This window comes from Ambystoma mexicanum, chromosome 1p (genome assembly GCF_040938575.1).
Source record: "Ambystoma mexicanum isolate Mex_15411 chromosome 1p, UKY_AmexF1_1, whole genome shotgun sequence".
NCBI classification, from domain to species: domain Eukaryota; kingdom Metazoa; phylum Chordata; class Amphibia; order Caudata; family Ambystomatidae; genus Ambystoma; species Ambystoma mexicanum.
In genome coordinates this window covers 367,588,528-367,605,425 of record NC_090921.1, presented here as the reverse complement: position 1 = coordinate 367,605,425, position 16,898 = coordinate 367,588,528, and the positions used below count along the sequence as shown (strand labels likewise).

Here is a 16,898-nt window from a genome sequence, read left to right as displayed (position 1 = left end):
TTCCCATGAGATGTCCCTATTATAAACGCTGGAATATCTTGCTGTATCAACCTTGGTCTTCCCATGAGATTTCCCTGTTATAAACGATTAAATATCCTGCGGTATCTACCTCGGTCTTCTCATGAGATTTCCCTGTTATAAATATTTTAATATTCTGCAAAATCTAGCATGGTCTTCCCAGGAGGTTTCCCTGTTATAAACGCTGGTCTATCCTTCAGTATCTAGCTTGGTGCTCCCATGAGATTTCCCTGTTATAAACAATGGAATATCCTGTAGTATCTACCATGGTCTTCATATGATATTTCCATGTTATTAACCCTGGAATATCCTGCAGTATCTACTTTGGTCTTCCCATAAGATTTCCTGGATATAAAAACGGGAATATGCTGCAATATCTACCTTCATCTTCCCATGAGATGTTCCTATTATAAATGCTGGAATATCCTGCAGTATTTACCTTGGTCCTCCCTTGAGGTTTCCCTGTTATATCCTGTAGTATCAACCATGGTTTTCCCATGAAATTTCTCTGTTTTAAACGCTGAGATATTCTGCAGTATCTACCTTGGTAGATGAGATTTCCCTTTATAAACGCTGGAATAACCTGCCATGTCTCCCTTAGTCTTTCCATGAGATTTCCTTTGCATGTCATGAATTCAGTGGGCCCTCCAGTTTCTGGCACTGTTTTTGTGATCCAAAAGGTTCTTGTTGAGAAGAAAGTACCACTGGCTGCCACTGGCCAAAAAGTGTCCAGCCTGAAAAACAAAACTCACCATACAGAATCCTCGCTCCTATCTGCCAGAGAATGGCTCTGGGTTTTGGTTTGCACAGACCCTTCAAACTTTATCTTAGGGTACATGAGCTACTAGTAAATGATCTTTTGGGTACAAAGGGAGTACCACCTCTCGCTTCTTGGTCCAATCTTTCAGAATGTTTCTGAAGGTGGGAGCCTCATCATCTTTCATTTTAATCCTTTGCAGGTTTCTTTGCTGAATACAAATGCAAACTACTCTGGGTACTTTTCTCAATAAGACTATGAATAAAATAACATAGGGCCTCATTACGACCCTGCAGGTCCGGTAACAACGATGCTGGTAGGCTCACCGGACCGTTGTTACCAGACTGGCAGAGTACACGTCTGCGAACCAAATTACTTTCTGCCCACCAGGTCTGACCTAGCGGGCGGAACAGCACTCGCTCGCAGACTTTGACAGAAGCAGCAGCATTGTTGCACACGGTGCTGGTGCTTCTGTCCTCCCCATTTCCATTGAGTCCTATGGGACTCGAATGGGAATGGGGAGTTACTTTTCTGGCTTCACGGACCGCCGGGGCTGTAATGCCCCGGTGATTCCCCAAAGCCAGACGCCAGAAAAAAACACAACTCCGGTGGCAGCTGTGCTGTTTTTACCGGCACAGCTACCGTCAGGGTCGTAATGAGGCCCATAGTTATTTTTGCTCGTTTATCATAAAACACAGAACCATAACATTGCGTAAACAATGAGACTAATAATATATCGTAAAAGACATCATCATCTGAGTAGGTGCTGTAAACCCTCGATTCAAATGAGCCACACCGCTTGCTCATGTCAGTCCATATATGACATATGGCAGACCCCAGGAACGAGGACTACAAAGCTTGGTTAGAGTGAGGAATGTCACCCACTTCAAATTGTCCATGGGTCCCCCGTGAAAATGCAGGAGCTCTTGTTCCTCAAATGACTAATTTGGGAGCAGACAGACTGTACGTCTAGACATACACGTAGGTGGCGCCCCACCACATTTTTTTGGTCATTTGCACAACAGAGTGAAAATGGCCTTTTGCCCTGCACTTTTGTACTCTGCCGTGCAAAGTGAGTAAATGCTGCCCGGCATGGGAGCATGTCGGGCAGCGTTCTATTGCAATTGTACACCCTGCCCGCCACATGAACATGGCAGGCAGCGTGTACAATAGATTCCTATGGGTTCCTCTCGTGCATAAAGCTGGCAGACCCCATAGGGCTCTCCAGCATTTGCGCCAGTATGAATGTATATGCTGGAGCATTCATTGGAGTTGCTAGGTCTGGAAAAGACCCGGGGCTACGCTGATGTCGGAGCTGTTAGGACCCGGGGCTAGCTAGTCTTTTGGCTGTAGCTCATGAGATTCTATCCGGGGCTACAACCAAAAGATCAGGGGCTATAGTCCCCTTAGCCCCCCCTTAGCAACGCCACTGGGAGCATTTATACAGCGTAGAGGGAGATGGTGGAAATGCGAGTTGCGTTCCGGTCCTCTTATCCACCAATCCACCATACAAATCCTGGAAAGTGAACCGTAACGTGAATGAATGAAAGCCTCGGCTTTTACACCATTCATTCACGTTACGTGCTCATCGAAAATAAGCTCCACACAAACTCCCTTTTATTGTTCCATGAGTGTCACTGGTGGCTGCCACACTGGTGTGTGAGATTCCAGGATGGGCATGGATTACGTGAGGCCACATGAAGCTTCAATTGTGTTGCCTTGTGGTGTGTTCATCTTCAGGAGCGTGTTTGTTTTGGAATTGTAGTTCAGAGATGTAGAAATATTTCAAGTCCTGACAATGTTAAGGTAACACAAGTCAGACATTTGGAGTAGGCGGATGGTGTTCATTTTAGCCTCAGTTAATATTATAGTGTGAAAACAGTTTTACAAAAGGAGCGGTCATAACAGTCGTTTTAAGTGAACTCATGTTAAAACGCCCCATGGCACGGCTAGACTGAATCTCCATATTCATTGGCTTTGAAAAACTTCCTAAAGTATTCTTTGATTAAATGAGTTGTTGTGAAAAAATTACACGCAGCCAAATGCAATTCCCCCTGACCGGCCCATGTATTGAAAAGAACAGTAAGAAGAGTGGGTTGGAAGAAATGTAACCCGTTCAAATCACTTTTTTGTGTGTAGTACTCTTGGGAGCAGAAAGCCCCAGACAGTTCCCCAGCATATGCTTATAGGGACAATTACTAACTACCACCAAGGCCAGTACATTGCATTAATACTAATAGCTGTGTGCACTGGGGAGATAATGAGGACGCAGGAGGGGGCAGCACTGAGAACACATACAAGGTATTGAGAGTATGGGATATGTACATATATATAGCAGTCTGTATACATCTGTGAACAGGAGATGGCCGAGCACTGGGGTTAAGCGTAGAGCAGAAAGACAAATGCCGGATGAGGAGCTCCTTCAAGGAGAAGAGGGGCCATTTTGGGCATCCTTGACGCAGGTTAAAGAGAGGGTGAGACTCGATGCCAGGTGTGGGGAGTTCCTGTGGCAGGGGCTAGGAGGGTGAAGGAGAATGGACAATGGAGAGGTGGAGGAGATCCAGAGAGCGCTTTGAGCGGGGTGGGTGGAAAGCACCATGTCGGGGAGCCATTCAGATGAGGGGCAGCCTGTGGGATTTCGAGAAAAGAAACGAGGAAGAGGGCGTGATTATGCATGGGCAGCCATTGCAAGTGGAGGAGTGGCGCTGCGGTGGGCGTAGATCGCAGGCAGTTTGAAGTGTGCGTGAGCAGAAAAGTGGTCTACCCTGTAAAATAGAATCCCACGAGGAGGCATGGGCTGTAATACATGGGGCAGAATGTGAGAAGGGGGTGATTTCAGGAATAGTGAGCTCAAACCACGCAGCTGTAGATGCCAAAGTAATGAACTGCTATATTTGAGATCATAATCAATCCTGTGGCGTGGGAACAATGTACCCAGATAGAAGAGGGGAAGGAGAATACGAATTAGGCCTTATCAGCAAAAAGAGGATATGAGAACCAAATGGACGCAGTGCAAAGACTGAATAGAAGAGGGACAACCATGGCCGCTTGATGAACCCTGACTGGTAGAGGATCTACAGAGGATGTCCAGCATCCAAGTAGAACTAATGCAGGCAAGGGCAGTGCCCTAAACACCGAGGTGAGGGAGAGTCAAGAGGAGGCCAGTGTCACCAGTGTTGAAGGCAATGGAGAGATGAGCAAGGACGAGCATTGAGGAAAAGCGGAAGTGGCCAGCAATAGTGAGGAGGTTATAGGCACGCCCGAGACACTGCACGAGCACCACCTTCATGGAGTGGGAGCTGTGGAAACCAATCAATGTGTTTCCAGGTAGGTGAGATGTGGTTGAACACCACACGCTGATGGATGTAAGAGGAGAGGGGAAGGTGGCAGACAGGTCAGCTGTGTTTATCATGGTTGTTGGGGGAAGCTGTAGGTTTCTGTGGAGAGGTAGGGCATTGGCTACTTTATAGCAGGTTGGGAAGATCCCAGAGGATATCTAGAATCTGAAGAGAAGGCTCAAGTTAGCGAAGCTAAGGGAAGCCGGTTTCTTAACCAGCTTGCACATGAATCAATCTACAGGAGCCCAGGAAGCGTTGGGCGACTGAAGGAGGGAGGCCAGTTTAGCCAGGCTGCTGGAGAGAACATAGGGAGAATGGAAGAGGTGGGAGTGGTGGCTGGAGGAGAAAAGGAGGGAGAGTGAGGTTTCTGATAGAATGCATTTGTAAACATAGAATGAAAAGTCATCTGCAGAGAAAGAGGAAAATTACACAGGGCTTTCAAGTATGGACCTGAGGGTCCTAGATAAGTCACAGGGGACACTCGAAAGGATGAGGAGATGAGCTTTGTGTAGTTGCATGACTTGGCAGAGTTGAGGGCACAGAAGGGTGCGCGGAGAGGCTTCTTGTAACCAGGGCACTGGGTTTACATCAGAGACCTAATTAGAGGTGGAAAGTAGGAGCGGTGTGGGTAGATTACAGAAAAGTCAGAAATGGGGAAGTGAAGTTGAAGACGGTGGGCTTTAGTAATACTTGAGAGACTACGTATTGTTAGAACTTCAGTGGGTTGGCACTCACGAAAGAGGTCCAAGTCATGGAATAAGCGGTTCAGCTTAGAGGTGGGGGTTGGGAAGGCAATAATTGGGAATTATGGTGAGGAAAGGTGGCACACGAAGTTCTACAGCAAGGTGTTGAAAGAGGGGATGAAGTTGAGTAGTAGGAAACCATGGTGGATGGTGTGCCTTTGATGATTAGGTGACACCATCCTTGGAACCCTTCTTTGATAAGCAAATGGAGTGGAAGAAGGTAGGCTTATGCTGTGTCAGTGTCTTGGGTGTGGTCAAGGATTCTTTGATAGCCACGTGTTGGTGGATGTGGGAGTTAAAGTGATGGATTGGGGTGGCAGTCTCCTTACACAGTGATTGGCCATTCCAGGTCTATGGCGTGAGTTTGGTGGAGGGATACGGAGGTCAGTTGAGTGTTGAATCCAAGAGGGAGGCAAGAGAGATGTATAAAATTAGATTGGGGTAATCAGCGCGGACCCGGGGTGCTTCGTGGGAGGTGGGAAGAAAGTTATGATAAAGCAGCAAGGAGGGGTGTATTTTCATGAAGGTTGGTATGAGGACAGACAGAGGTCAGATGAGTGTGGCAGTAGCAAAGTGTGAATATAGAGGGGGCAGGTAGGTGGGGTGTCATGTTAGTGGTTGACTGGAGCCTCCAACGATGAGGAATTCAGTAAATACAAGTCAGAGACAGGGTAGTGATAGCAGGTAAGTGTAGGGGAATACATTTTCAGGTTAGGTTGCTAGTGGCAGAAAGCAGCTATACAGGCCATTTATGGCCATGGTGGTGTTACATAGTACAACAAATACAGAAGGTTAGTAATGGCCATCAATAAATACAACAAGACTATTTGAGACCAATGATATATGCAAGTAGGCCCGTGGTGACCAACAGTTGTTAAAATTAAGCCAGTAATGTCCCAAAACATGCACAGTAAGGTCAGTAGCAAGCAGTTAAACAAATGTAACTAGGCCAGTACCAACCAATGAACGTTTCTGTAGTCAGGCCAGTAGCATCCAAAAATAACCAGTAGCGACCAACAGTAGTTACAATTAGGTCAACAGTGGCCAAAGCCAGAAGCTGCAAATATAAATTTCAAGTAGGCCTGTAGTGACTAACACAGAGATTAAGTAGGCCAGTTGCTACCGACGATACTTAAAATTAGGATGGTAGCGGCCAGCAGATAGTTGGGCGAGTCTGTGGCGTGAAGAATGGGCAGTCGAAGAACTGGACAAAAGCTGACTCGAATGAGAGACTTGAGATAAGGGCAATTGTGTGGATGATGAGTCAATTTTGAGTACAAGGGAAGCATAGAAGAAAGGAGGTGAGAGCCTTTCCCAGTTCCCAGCCGTCCTTTATCTGGTGGTCCAGTAGGGAGGCCATCCTGCTTGGAAAGATAATAGCAGGGGACCCTTTTCAGGGATCCTGTGGTGCTCAAGGTGGGGATGACTAGAGTGGTGTTATTTCTTCTTCTTTGCCAGTCTGGAGGGGGGAGGGGTATCTAGTCATTATATGTTTAGGCAATCCCTTCTGCAGTTCCCGATGGAGGCAGGCCTTGCCCAAGATGGAAGGTGCTATTGGCAGCCTGGTGATGTAATATTCAGAGCACAGGGATATATTTCCTTTGGTAGAATAGACTTCCTGGGGTGTATCAAGTCATTATATCGAAAGCAAAAACATTGTTGGGGTAATTATATATTTTTACTCCCATTAGCCATCACTTTCTCCACCTAGTACATGCCTTGAGTTGGTTTATAGAACTATAGCAGTCCTAGAATATGTTGAGATTGCTGATAAGTAGGGGAATTCAAATATTATTGGTCGCAACGATGTTTTCATCTGGGGATGTAATGACTCAGACTCCTTCCCGGGTCATCTTCACGTGGCAGACTGGGACACTTTGGTGGTGATAAGAGTAATGCTGCCAGCGATTCAGGGATGATGCGGGTGGGGATGATTAGAACAGTGTCCCAGCATATTCTGGGTCGCTCAGGCAATGGTATGAGGCTCGGCTAAGCCCTTTCACAGATTTCAAGGAGCAATTGGAGGCAGTCTGTTCCCCAAGTTTGGATGTCAAGTTGCAGACAGTCTCACTAGACCTGTTGATGAAATCAGGAGACAGGCAGCTATAATCTGCAACAGAATGCTCTGTCTTCCAAAACTCTCCTAGACTAAGCAAAAGCCACTGAGGTCAAGGGGGCTTGAATCAGTAAGCTAATCAATGAAGTAACCAATAGGTTGGCATTATATGGCGTATCATCTAATTTCATTGGTGTGATGTCTACCCTCAATGTACTGACGAGCATCTTGCTAAACTGTGCCCTGCCACCTACCATACATTCCTCATAGGGACTACTGAAATATCATCTCCTGTTTCCTTTTACAGCTATCCAGGGCTGCAGGGGGGATTGCAGACTCATTGTTTCACAGTGTATATGCCCGCTCTCTCTTTAAAAACAGAGGCTGGTTTATTCGTGCCACAAATGAGCAAGACAACTCGCCCCCCCCTGCCCCCACTTTGGCTTTGATTACGAGAATTGATATAGTTTTCAATGCAAATACCTTCCATGGTGCTTCCTCTCCTGTTAACGTTCATCCTATTACTCTTCTTCCATCTCTCCAAGATACTAGAACGTGTTGTTTATACCCAAATCTCATCCTATGCTGTCTCATACTCTATACTCTCCCCTTGTCAATCCGGTTTCCATCCTCTTCACTCCACAGAAACTGCTTTACTTAATGTTTCCAGTCTCTTATCTCCACTCGATGTTCTAAACTTCTTCGGACCGGCAGAGTACACGTTTGCCAGTGGGAGACCCTGGTTGACCTCCCACCAAGAGCTGGAGGTTATCAGGCACCCCGCTGGCAAAGAACAGCCAGAATCACCAGCACTGGTCATCCTGGACTCCAGGGAATGGGGGTTTACCGGTATTCCCTCCACCTGTAACATGTTAGTAATTCTGGTATATCAGGCGGCGGGAACGGTAATACCGTTTGTCGGTATCCTGCCGGAATTACCAGCGGGATACCGGCAAACAGATAATGAGGCCTTTAAACTGTGTTATAAGTGCAGCTCTAGGATGCATCACACACTTTATTCAATAGGATTATTGTTGACTGAGTATCGACTGCCCGCCCAACGGAAGAGGTGGCATTGTCCTTGGGCATTGCATGGGGAAAAGTGATTATATCAGTTGGTCTTCTGGGCACAAACCTGAAGTTTGGGAATTCCCTGAAAACAGCGGTAGATGTCCTCTCCCAAGTACAGTGGTCTTCCCTCTAGTGCAGGGCAAGGAAACTCCCCATAGTGGTATCATGCAATGGACTCATATGACAGAATGAAAAAATAGACATTCAAGAATAGTGCAGTGGCTGCTACTACATCTCATGCCAGACAAATGAAATGAAGGAAACTGCTTGCAATTAGTCACCCTTTTTATATCGACACAGAGTATATTTCTAGAGGCTTTAGTTTCCAGTTTTGTCATGTGAGAATGAGCGGAAATAATTCTGATGCACGTAAATGGAAAAGAAATCTAACTTTTGGAGAAATAAATCATAATAAATCTTGCCTGCTCTCCATCCATAATTGTGACCACAAAATTTCACCACCACAAATGTCATCAACAAAAATATCTGCTGCAATAAAGTCATCATGCATTTAGTATCTACATACCATAGTATCAACATGAAAGAATTGTCCAATCCCACCACCAAGTGCTTTCCTGAAAATATGCTAGGACTGGAGTTCGAATAGTAAATTAGCCGAGTCCTAGTAGGTAGTGCCTTTGACAGAGGTTTCACAATTAATAACAAAATTGAACTCCAAACTAGTGCTCTATGTCTCTCTCTATCTCTGTACACTCTTTTAATCTCACTCTATGTTGCTGCGTCTATCACTAGGTGAGAGTTGTGCTGTCAGGTGCGTGGTTGTTAGGAACACCCCTCATTTCTAACAGCAGCACAACCAGAGAAAAACACAGAAATCTTAAAGGAGTGGGCTAAGGGTTGCTGTGTTTTTTACAGTTAAAAGTAGAATAAGAGCAACAGTGACAGAGGCATGTTTTTTGTAAACATATATTGTCATCATGTGTGTCCTGTAGGAAAGTCACCATATCACTGTAGAGGGGGAGGTGAGAGTACACTATAGACTCTGCTGAGGGTGCCTGTGTTCTGGCACATGTTAGTACCAGGCTGCAGGGTCTCCAATTGCATTTGTTATGTTCTATTTGTACCCGCCGAGTGTCAACCAGAATGTAAAACACATTTTGATTGGCTATCGCCGGGTCGTTACCTGGCCGGGAATCCCTCGGCCGGGTATCAACGGCCATTGTTACCGGCGGGGTGCGTGGGGCTATCCCTGCTCCGAGCCTCCACACGGCTGAGAAACTGCCATCGCCCCCCGCCGGGGACTTAGTTTTTTTTTTTCCTCCTACCTCCCCACCCTCCAAAACCCATTTACCTTCTGATTTCTCCTCTTTCAGGAGCAAACGTGCTGGGAACAATTCTGTTCCCAGCGCGTCTGCTCCCGATGGCTGCCATGGAAAGGGAAAACAGACTCTGTTTTCCCTTTCCCGGCAGCCATTTTCTTTATCACTTTTTTTCTGTCCTGAAACGCTGCAGCATCTCAGGGCAGAAAAAAATGCTTTTAGTGCCCCAGTGTTGCGGGCCGGGGTACTAATAGCAATATTCCTCTCGCGGCGGGGGCATTATCGAGTCAGGTAATCCCCAGGACCTTCATTAAGGCCCTAGCTTCACTCAGGCCTATAACTATGGGCCCCGGGTCTTTACCTGACTTGGTAATGCCCACGCTGCTCGGGGCATATTGCTTAATTTGTTGATAATTAGTAGTATTTGTGCATACATTACCAAATGTGAAGGTTTGGCAGCACTACCAAAACAAATCAGTGACCAACAAGCAAAATAAAAAAATGCCTTGATGATAACAGAAGAAACAGATCATTGATTTTTAACCAGAAGGGGACACATTTTTAGAGGCAAAATGATGTGTATTCTTGGCAATAAAGGCTATCAACAATAGGACGTTATTTAATGTTACAGCGTTAATTTCCTATGATCACTTTGTGCACACTTTGTAGTTGCAAGAATAATGTGACACTTGTCTGACAGAGTAAGGCACATTTTGAAAACCTAGAAAAAAATATATACATTATGTTCTAATTGAATGGTATCATTCCACGATGGACAGTCTGGGTGTACTCCTATTGCACTCTTTCAAAATACTCCTATGAGAAAGGGGTCGGGAGCATATAGCATCAATGAAGGTTCCCGTCTTTTTTATATAAAATCACAAAGCATTTTGGGAACATAAGATTCATATGGTTACTATATTTGAAAATGTGTCTTTGATAAAAAAAAGGGTTGGGTGTTTGCATCACTAAGTACATAATGCACATCGGGTTTGGTGCTCATTTCATTTTCATAAAACTCGTCATAGCAAGTGTTTGTACAAATTAATTAAATACACTAATTTCTACAGCCTCAATATTCAGATGGGAGGATAAAATTGCTTCAAGATCCACTACTCTATTGATGTCCAGGGCCTGGAACCCTGCCACAATTTTAGAATACGGGGGGCTATGTCTCAGAATAAGCAGGGGCGACTCGTCCATAATTTGCGATCAGATGTGTTGCAGCCCCCATTAGGAATTAGCTGAATCTCGCCCAGTAACAACCAGCGCGCTCCCTCTGCTACAGAATGCAGCTGAGGGAGCGCTCCTGGGTCGGCTGTGTTGAGAGGAGCAAGGCTGATGGGCAATGAGCCATGCAAGGGTGAGGCGTTCTGCTTCTGCAGCCATGAACCCTGAAAATGACCAGGAGGGTCATGGCGCGGTCAGTTCCTGATGCTCTACTTCCCTCTCTGGGCACCAGGAATCAGGGACAGGTGTTGGATTAACACCTCTCCCTGATCCTGCTCGGAGAGGATGTCAGGAAGGACTTCTGGAGCAGCTATGGAGAGAGCAAGAGCTTGGAGCCGAGCATTCATTAAAAAAAGTGGGTATGCATGCTTTTGTGGACGTGTGTGGTTGTGTGTCTGTGAATGTTTGTCCATGTTTGTGGGTGCAGTATGTATATGTGTGTGGATGTAGGCGGCCTTGGTGAGGTATGCCTGGTGGAAGCGAAAGTAAATTAATGCTTTTGAATGTGCAAATGAATGAATGCAGATGATTGCTGAAAGTGTGAGTGAATGAATGAGAGATGTATGCAAGTGAATGTTGATGATTTGTTCAAATCACAGTATATGTGTGTATGCTTGAATGTGAGGGGCTTTATGGGTGCCTGACTGCTGGTGTGATGGATGGGCATTAATGTATGTGAGCGTGCGTGATTTAGTTGGAGCGTTGGTGTACAGACATGTTTTCTAACTGTGGCATTACTTTTGAGAATGGCGTTAAGGGCAGATCCAACATCCTGATTGCTCTTACATATGAGGGGGGAGGAGGCATCTGTGTAGGCAGCAAAAACATGTTTTCTAACTATGGCATGGAGTTCTATACTTGTGTTACGGCAAAGCCAAGATGAGTGTTTTCACATCTGGGAGCATTTGTGATGCCAGCAAAGACATGTTTTCTTACTGTGGTATAGCATTTTATACAGCAGTAAAGTCGAATCATGATGAGTGTTCAAACATGGGGGCTGTTGGGCATTTAAGCAGCAAGCAATTTTTCATTTTGGCTTGGCTTCCTTTCCTGGCATAAAGTGCAAAGCCAACATGATGTGTGTTCTTACATGGCTATACTGGCCTACATTGGTGCAACCAGTCTAGGCAGTTTTTCTTACTATGACATGGCATTTTTTTTGGCATTGAGTTCAAAGCTAAAATGAGTGTGTTCTTATGTGGGAATAATGGCATATATTGACAGAACCAGTGTGCACACGGTTTCTTACAGCATAATTACTGGCATTATGGGCAAAGTAAACATGAGTATGTTCTTATGTGACAATACTGGCATATATTTGTGCAGTCAGCATGGACATGCTTTTTACACTGAAATATAGTGGGCAAAGGTATTATGTAAATGTGCCGGAAAATACTCATGTGCCCTGTTGGTGACTTGGCAAACAATTGTTTTAACATCTAACCCTAGAAAGTTGATTATGAAATGTGTAGGTTTTTACTATATTTTCAAAGAAGGTGGGCTGTAAAATGCACTATTTTGACCAATTATTTAAAAACAAATTCTTTGGGGGGAGAACCCCTCGAACCACCCTTGGTTTGGGTTACCTTTCTATGCTCGGCCATTCATGGATAGTCATGCAAAATGTTCATGCCCTTCCAATTAAAATATACACCATCTGCCACTGAGAATAAAGGTGTATGCGGGTATGGGACTGTTCATGTGCCCAGTTCCCCATGCACAGAGATCCGTAGAGAATTGTATTTATAGATTGATGTGTAGAGAATAAGTGCATATTCAGGTTAATTCGGGTAACATTTATAACTTTGAGAGACATGTTTGTAGTCTAATTCATGACCTAAAACATTTTGCCTAAATGTACTGGGAACATTTAGCTATTTTACCACACTGGAACCATTCATGATTTTAATGATCATGATTGGGGAGAAATGATGTGCAGCCCCCAGGATTTCAATGAGGGTGATGTCACCAGGCAGTCTATCAAGATACCACAAAGCTATGGCAATACACACTTCTTGGTTAGTTGAACCCTCAGAAAATGACACTGATGACGAGTGATTGTGCAGGAACTATATAATAACTTGAGAAACAAGACTAGCAGTCCATGCCCATAAAGGAGGCCTTGATGGATACTGGCAATGAGGTGGGATTTTATGAACATACTTGGAACATGGTGCATTGCTAAGGCACATGAAGCCAGTAATATTTGCCAAAACTGCCAGATGCATAGTGCACTAGATCATCAAACTGGCCTAACGAGGCCTACAAAATAGGCCAAGACTGACATGTCAGACGAGCCCTTTGGGCATTGCCCTGCTGGTCAGTGCAGCCGAGACATTTTGTTTGTTTGAGCACCCTCCATGGGCAATTACAAGTGGACAAATTACACAGACAATGCTATTGCTGCAGAGCTAGCAATCACTTGAGCATGCACCAAGCAAAACAATCACTTGCAGAGGCTATAATTCTAGCTTAGCAAATCCAGAAGGTATCATTTGTAATTTTCTGAGGTATCATTTGTAATTTTCTGTAAGGCCCCAACAGGATGAAAAAGGCTTACCATCTCCCTTTCCAAGTGTAGACCTATTAGTTTTGTCAATACTTGTTATAGCAATAACTATCACTAAGAGGGCAGGCGGGGCCGGTAACTCCAATACCGAGAATTATCACAAATAGCAATCCAGAGCTCCTTCCAGTATGTTAATAGCTGAAAAGATAATGGGCTCATTCGTACCCTGCCGGTATACTGGCGGAAGAGCCGGCAGGATACCGTCCTTTGGCACTCAGTCTGGCCACATTGTCGCCGGATTACAAGTGCCAGTGGGTCGGTGTTTAACCCCATTGATGGATTCCCATAGGACTAATGCCGGTGACGGTAATGACTGCTTTCATTGCCGGTAGGGTACCTGGCTATCCTACAGCTTTTAGCTGAAGGTAACCAAGGTGCCCCACCTGCAAACCCATAGTCAGCCAGTAAAGTGCCGGTATCCACAAATTCCGTACCTCCCGACATGGAATGAGGCTCAATGGGCCTACAAGAGAGGGGCTCCACGCGATTATTTCGTGAGAAGTAATTACCTCACGGGTGCACATGAATTTTTTCTGGACAGTCTTCTGTGGTGGTCCTGAATGGCCAAGGAAAGGCCTGTCCTACCACAGTAGGCATTTTGAGGCAAGCCGATACATTTTATTGCTCTATTCTTACTACCACTGCTTGCCTGACTCCGTCACCACCTACAACCAGCGCAGTGATGTCTGTGGGTTTTGCGCGTTTTATAAATGTAAAAATAAATAAAAATAGATACATGAATTTGTAACTTGAACCTTTGTGTTGCACCTTACCAACATTTGCTTTGAAAAATTTGCAGTTTCATAGAAACATTTCTGTGAAATATAATCAATAAGGAATAAGAGAGCGCACACTCTTCTACTTATTCTCTAGGCCCTGAACAGCGACAAGTGGCCAGAGTTTATATACGGGACACCTCAGAGGGATTAAGGGCACTCCTAAATGAGAGTGGGTTTTGGCCTGTGGTATATCTGGGATCAGTGCCCTGGACCATTCTGCCTGGAAGTTCTTGAAGCCTGCAAGGAGCTTTGGAGGGGCGGTAATAGTGGTGCAGGAGGCTGGATTCCACATGGATTGAAGCTGGGCTCCTCTGGGAGCTCATCTGCATAATCCACCCATGTCTATCCTTCTCGACATGGGCTACAATTTACTTATCTGTTAAAAAAGGTTCAGTGGGGTAAACAGGCACATCAGGCATGAAGAGCCTGCTGGCCAGCTTACACCTGCAGGTCTGCTTTGGGAGCTATGACCCTTTTCATGAACTGTCACTAATGTGTATTTGTTATTTATCTGGGTGACAGTGTAGTACTTACATGTCATCTTCCCGCTTCTTCCCAGCATTGTACAAAGTATCATGACATTAGTGAAAATTGTATAAGAAAACATGACATATCATAACATGCTGTTATAACAACACCAGCATTATGTCCCCAAAATGATGGGGGAAATAAATAAATGACAAACTAAAAAAATGAAAACAATCAAAACCCCCCTAAAACCAAATTATTCCATTTGGTTACAAAATCGAAATTGTCCATGTAGAATAAAAAAAATATCAAAGTATAAGGGTGGGACATGGTTACGTATACGTGCAGTGAGAGAGGAAATGGAAGCCCCACGGGTGTATGTGAGTGGACTCCCCATAAAAGCAAAAGAAAGATTTTAACATTTCTGGAAAAGATGCATTTAGTGCAGAGATTGGATACTGTGCAGCTATATGTTGGTCTATGACCATTGGACAGGGTAGGCTTTCATTAATGATAGGGTTTGTCATGATCTCCTGAATTTCCACATTTCAGTTCAACACGCTGGATAAAGAGTACCACAGACCTTACGCTGCTGCCACCAGTTTGCTTTTTTTCCGGCAGTTTGCTGGCGTTCCATTATTCTCTGCGTTGAATCCCAGCGCTCTCTGGGTACATGTTTCCTGAGGCCCTTGAGTTGCACTTAGGCCCTAAATTCCAAACTGCTCTTCTGGCGATGGAGAGGATGTTGACCTCTATTCTGCGTGGAATGGGGAGCCAGTACCAGTGCTGTGTTCTTGGTTTCAAGATAGTTGTGCCGCCCCATGCACAGGATGATGGCCATTGGTTGGTTTTCATCAAGGTTATGTGAGATGTCTCGCCTGGTCAGAACTCTGATCTTCCATCATGGGAAGGGTAACGCTTTTGGCTGTGGTCCTTTAGCTGTTTTTTTGCAGCCCCGCCCATCAGCTTCGACTCAGGAAGGAGGATGGAAACAGTTTGTGAATGATGTGGGGCTAGTTGTGGTTTCTTCAGCAGCAGGGTAATGACTGTCTCTTTAGCCTTGTTGGCAGGACTTCTGTTGCTGGCATAGGTGACATAATTCTGTTTACGGGTGACCAAAGAGGTCAGTAGGGACTTTGTCAAATGTGCGTGCTGAGCAGGGGTAGATCTTGACTTTGGAAAATTTAAAATTCTTCAGTAGTGCTGCGCTCTTTAGGGGCCTAAAACCTTTGAAAAAGCAATTGAGGCTCTTGGGTGGTGCAGTCTTCTGGGTGGTGTGGTCTTCTGGGTGGTGCAGTCTTCTGGGATTCTGCATCAGTGCCTGTGATGGAGTCGCTGTTGGATACCACTTTGCTGGTGAAGAACACGCCATCTTCTCGGTCACCTCTTGTGTAGGCACCAATGGTGTGGCTGTTTGGCTTGAGTTGACCATCTCCTTGTAGAGGATGAGGAGGTCTTTGGGTGCCTGAGCTGCCTGGTCAGTGTGATGATGAGAAGCTTCTCCCATAATACCACGCAGGTGGGTAGGGGCGCAAGGCCAAGGGAGGCCAGCCAGAGTGTGAGTGGGAAAGCGGGATCAGGAGTCCCAATGCAAACGATCTCAGTCTTACTGGGATGGAGGCAGAGGTCATTTGCAGCACACTATGACTGAATTGCGGACAGACAGTTAGATATGAGCGAGGTAGAGGAGGTGGCTGAGGGTAGCCTGAAGGAGAGTTGCGTGTCATCCGCATAACACTGGAAGTTAGAGATGAAGGTGGCAATCACACGTGCAAGGGCTTCCAAGTAGACATTGAAGAACCAGGGGATAGGTTAGAACCCTGGTAAACGTCACAGGTTGAAAGAGTGATAGTAGAGAGAAAGGACCTAAGTTCCACCTGGGATGGGCAGATGGAAAGGAAGGAGGTTAACCATGCCAGAGCCTGATCTGTGATTCCCAGGGTGTCATGCAGATGTGCGTTCAGGATGTTGTGGTTTACAGTGTCAAAGGCAGGGGAGAGGTCAAGAAGAAAGAGGACAGAGAGAGTGTTAGTGTCGACATTTAAGTGCAGGTCTTCATGGGTGTTCAGAAGAGAATAGCGGTTTCCGTGCCTCTGGATGCTCTAAAGCCAGACTGATGATCGTGGAAGCAACCAGCATTTCTAGTGTGGAGGGTGAGCTGAGAGATAGCCCGCTTCTCCAGTAGTTTGCCCAGGAAAGGGTGAAAGAGATAGGGCAGTAGTTTGCCGGAATGGAGGGGTCGGCACGAATTTCTTAAGTAGAGGGTGCACAAGGGAGGGCTTATAGAAGTTGGGAAAACTCCAGTGGCAAAAGAGAGATTGCAGGGATCAGCCAAGGCTGGAGCGAGAGTCAATGTTGTCCTTAAGGGTTTTGGAGGGTCAGGGGTCCACCTGTTTGGATGAAGCTTTCATAGACCGAACTTGTCTGGCGACCTCATCAGGTGTGACAGGAGTGGGAGAAGAGAGGAGAAGTGGTTGAGGGGCCAAGAGAGGCTCCAGAGGTGTAGGTGTATGATGTGGTGTGGAGGAGAGAGAGGAAATTATGTCTTGGGTTTTTGCATTGAAGTGTGCAGCCAGGGCCAAGTAAAGG

At 45.6% G+C, this 16,898-nt stretch overlaps 1 protein-coding gene across 1 annotated transcript in view; it reads left to right on the top strand.

Annotated features, from left to right (window-relative positions):
* The window catches only part of CILP2 (cartilage intermediate layer protein 2), a 246,031-nt gene that overhangs the window by 41,653 nt on the left and 187,480 nt on the right, over positions 1-16,898 (top strand). The gene's annotated exons all lie outside the window — the stretch shown is intronic.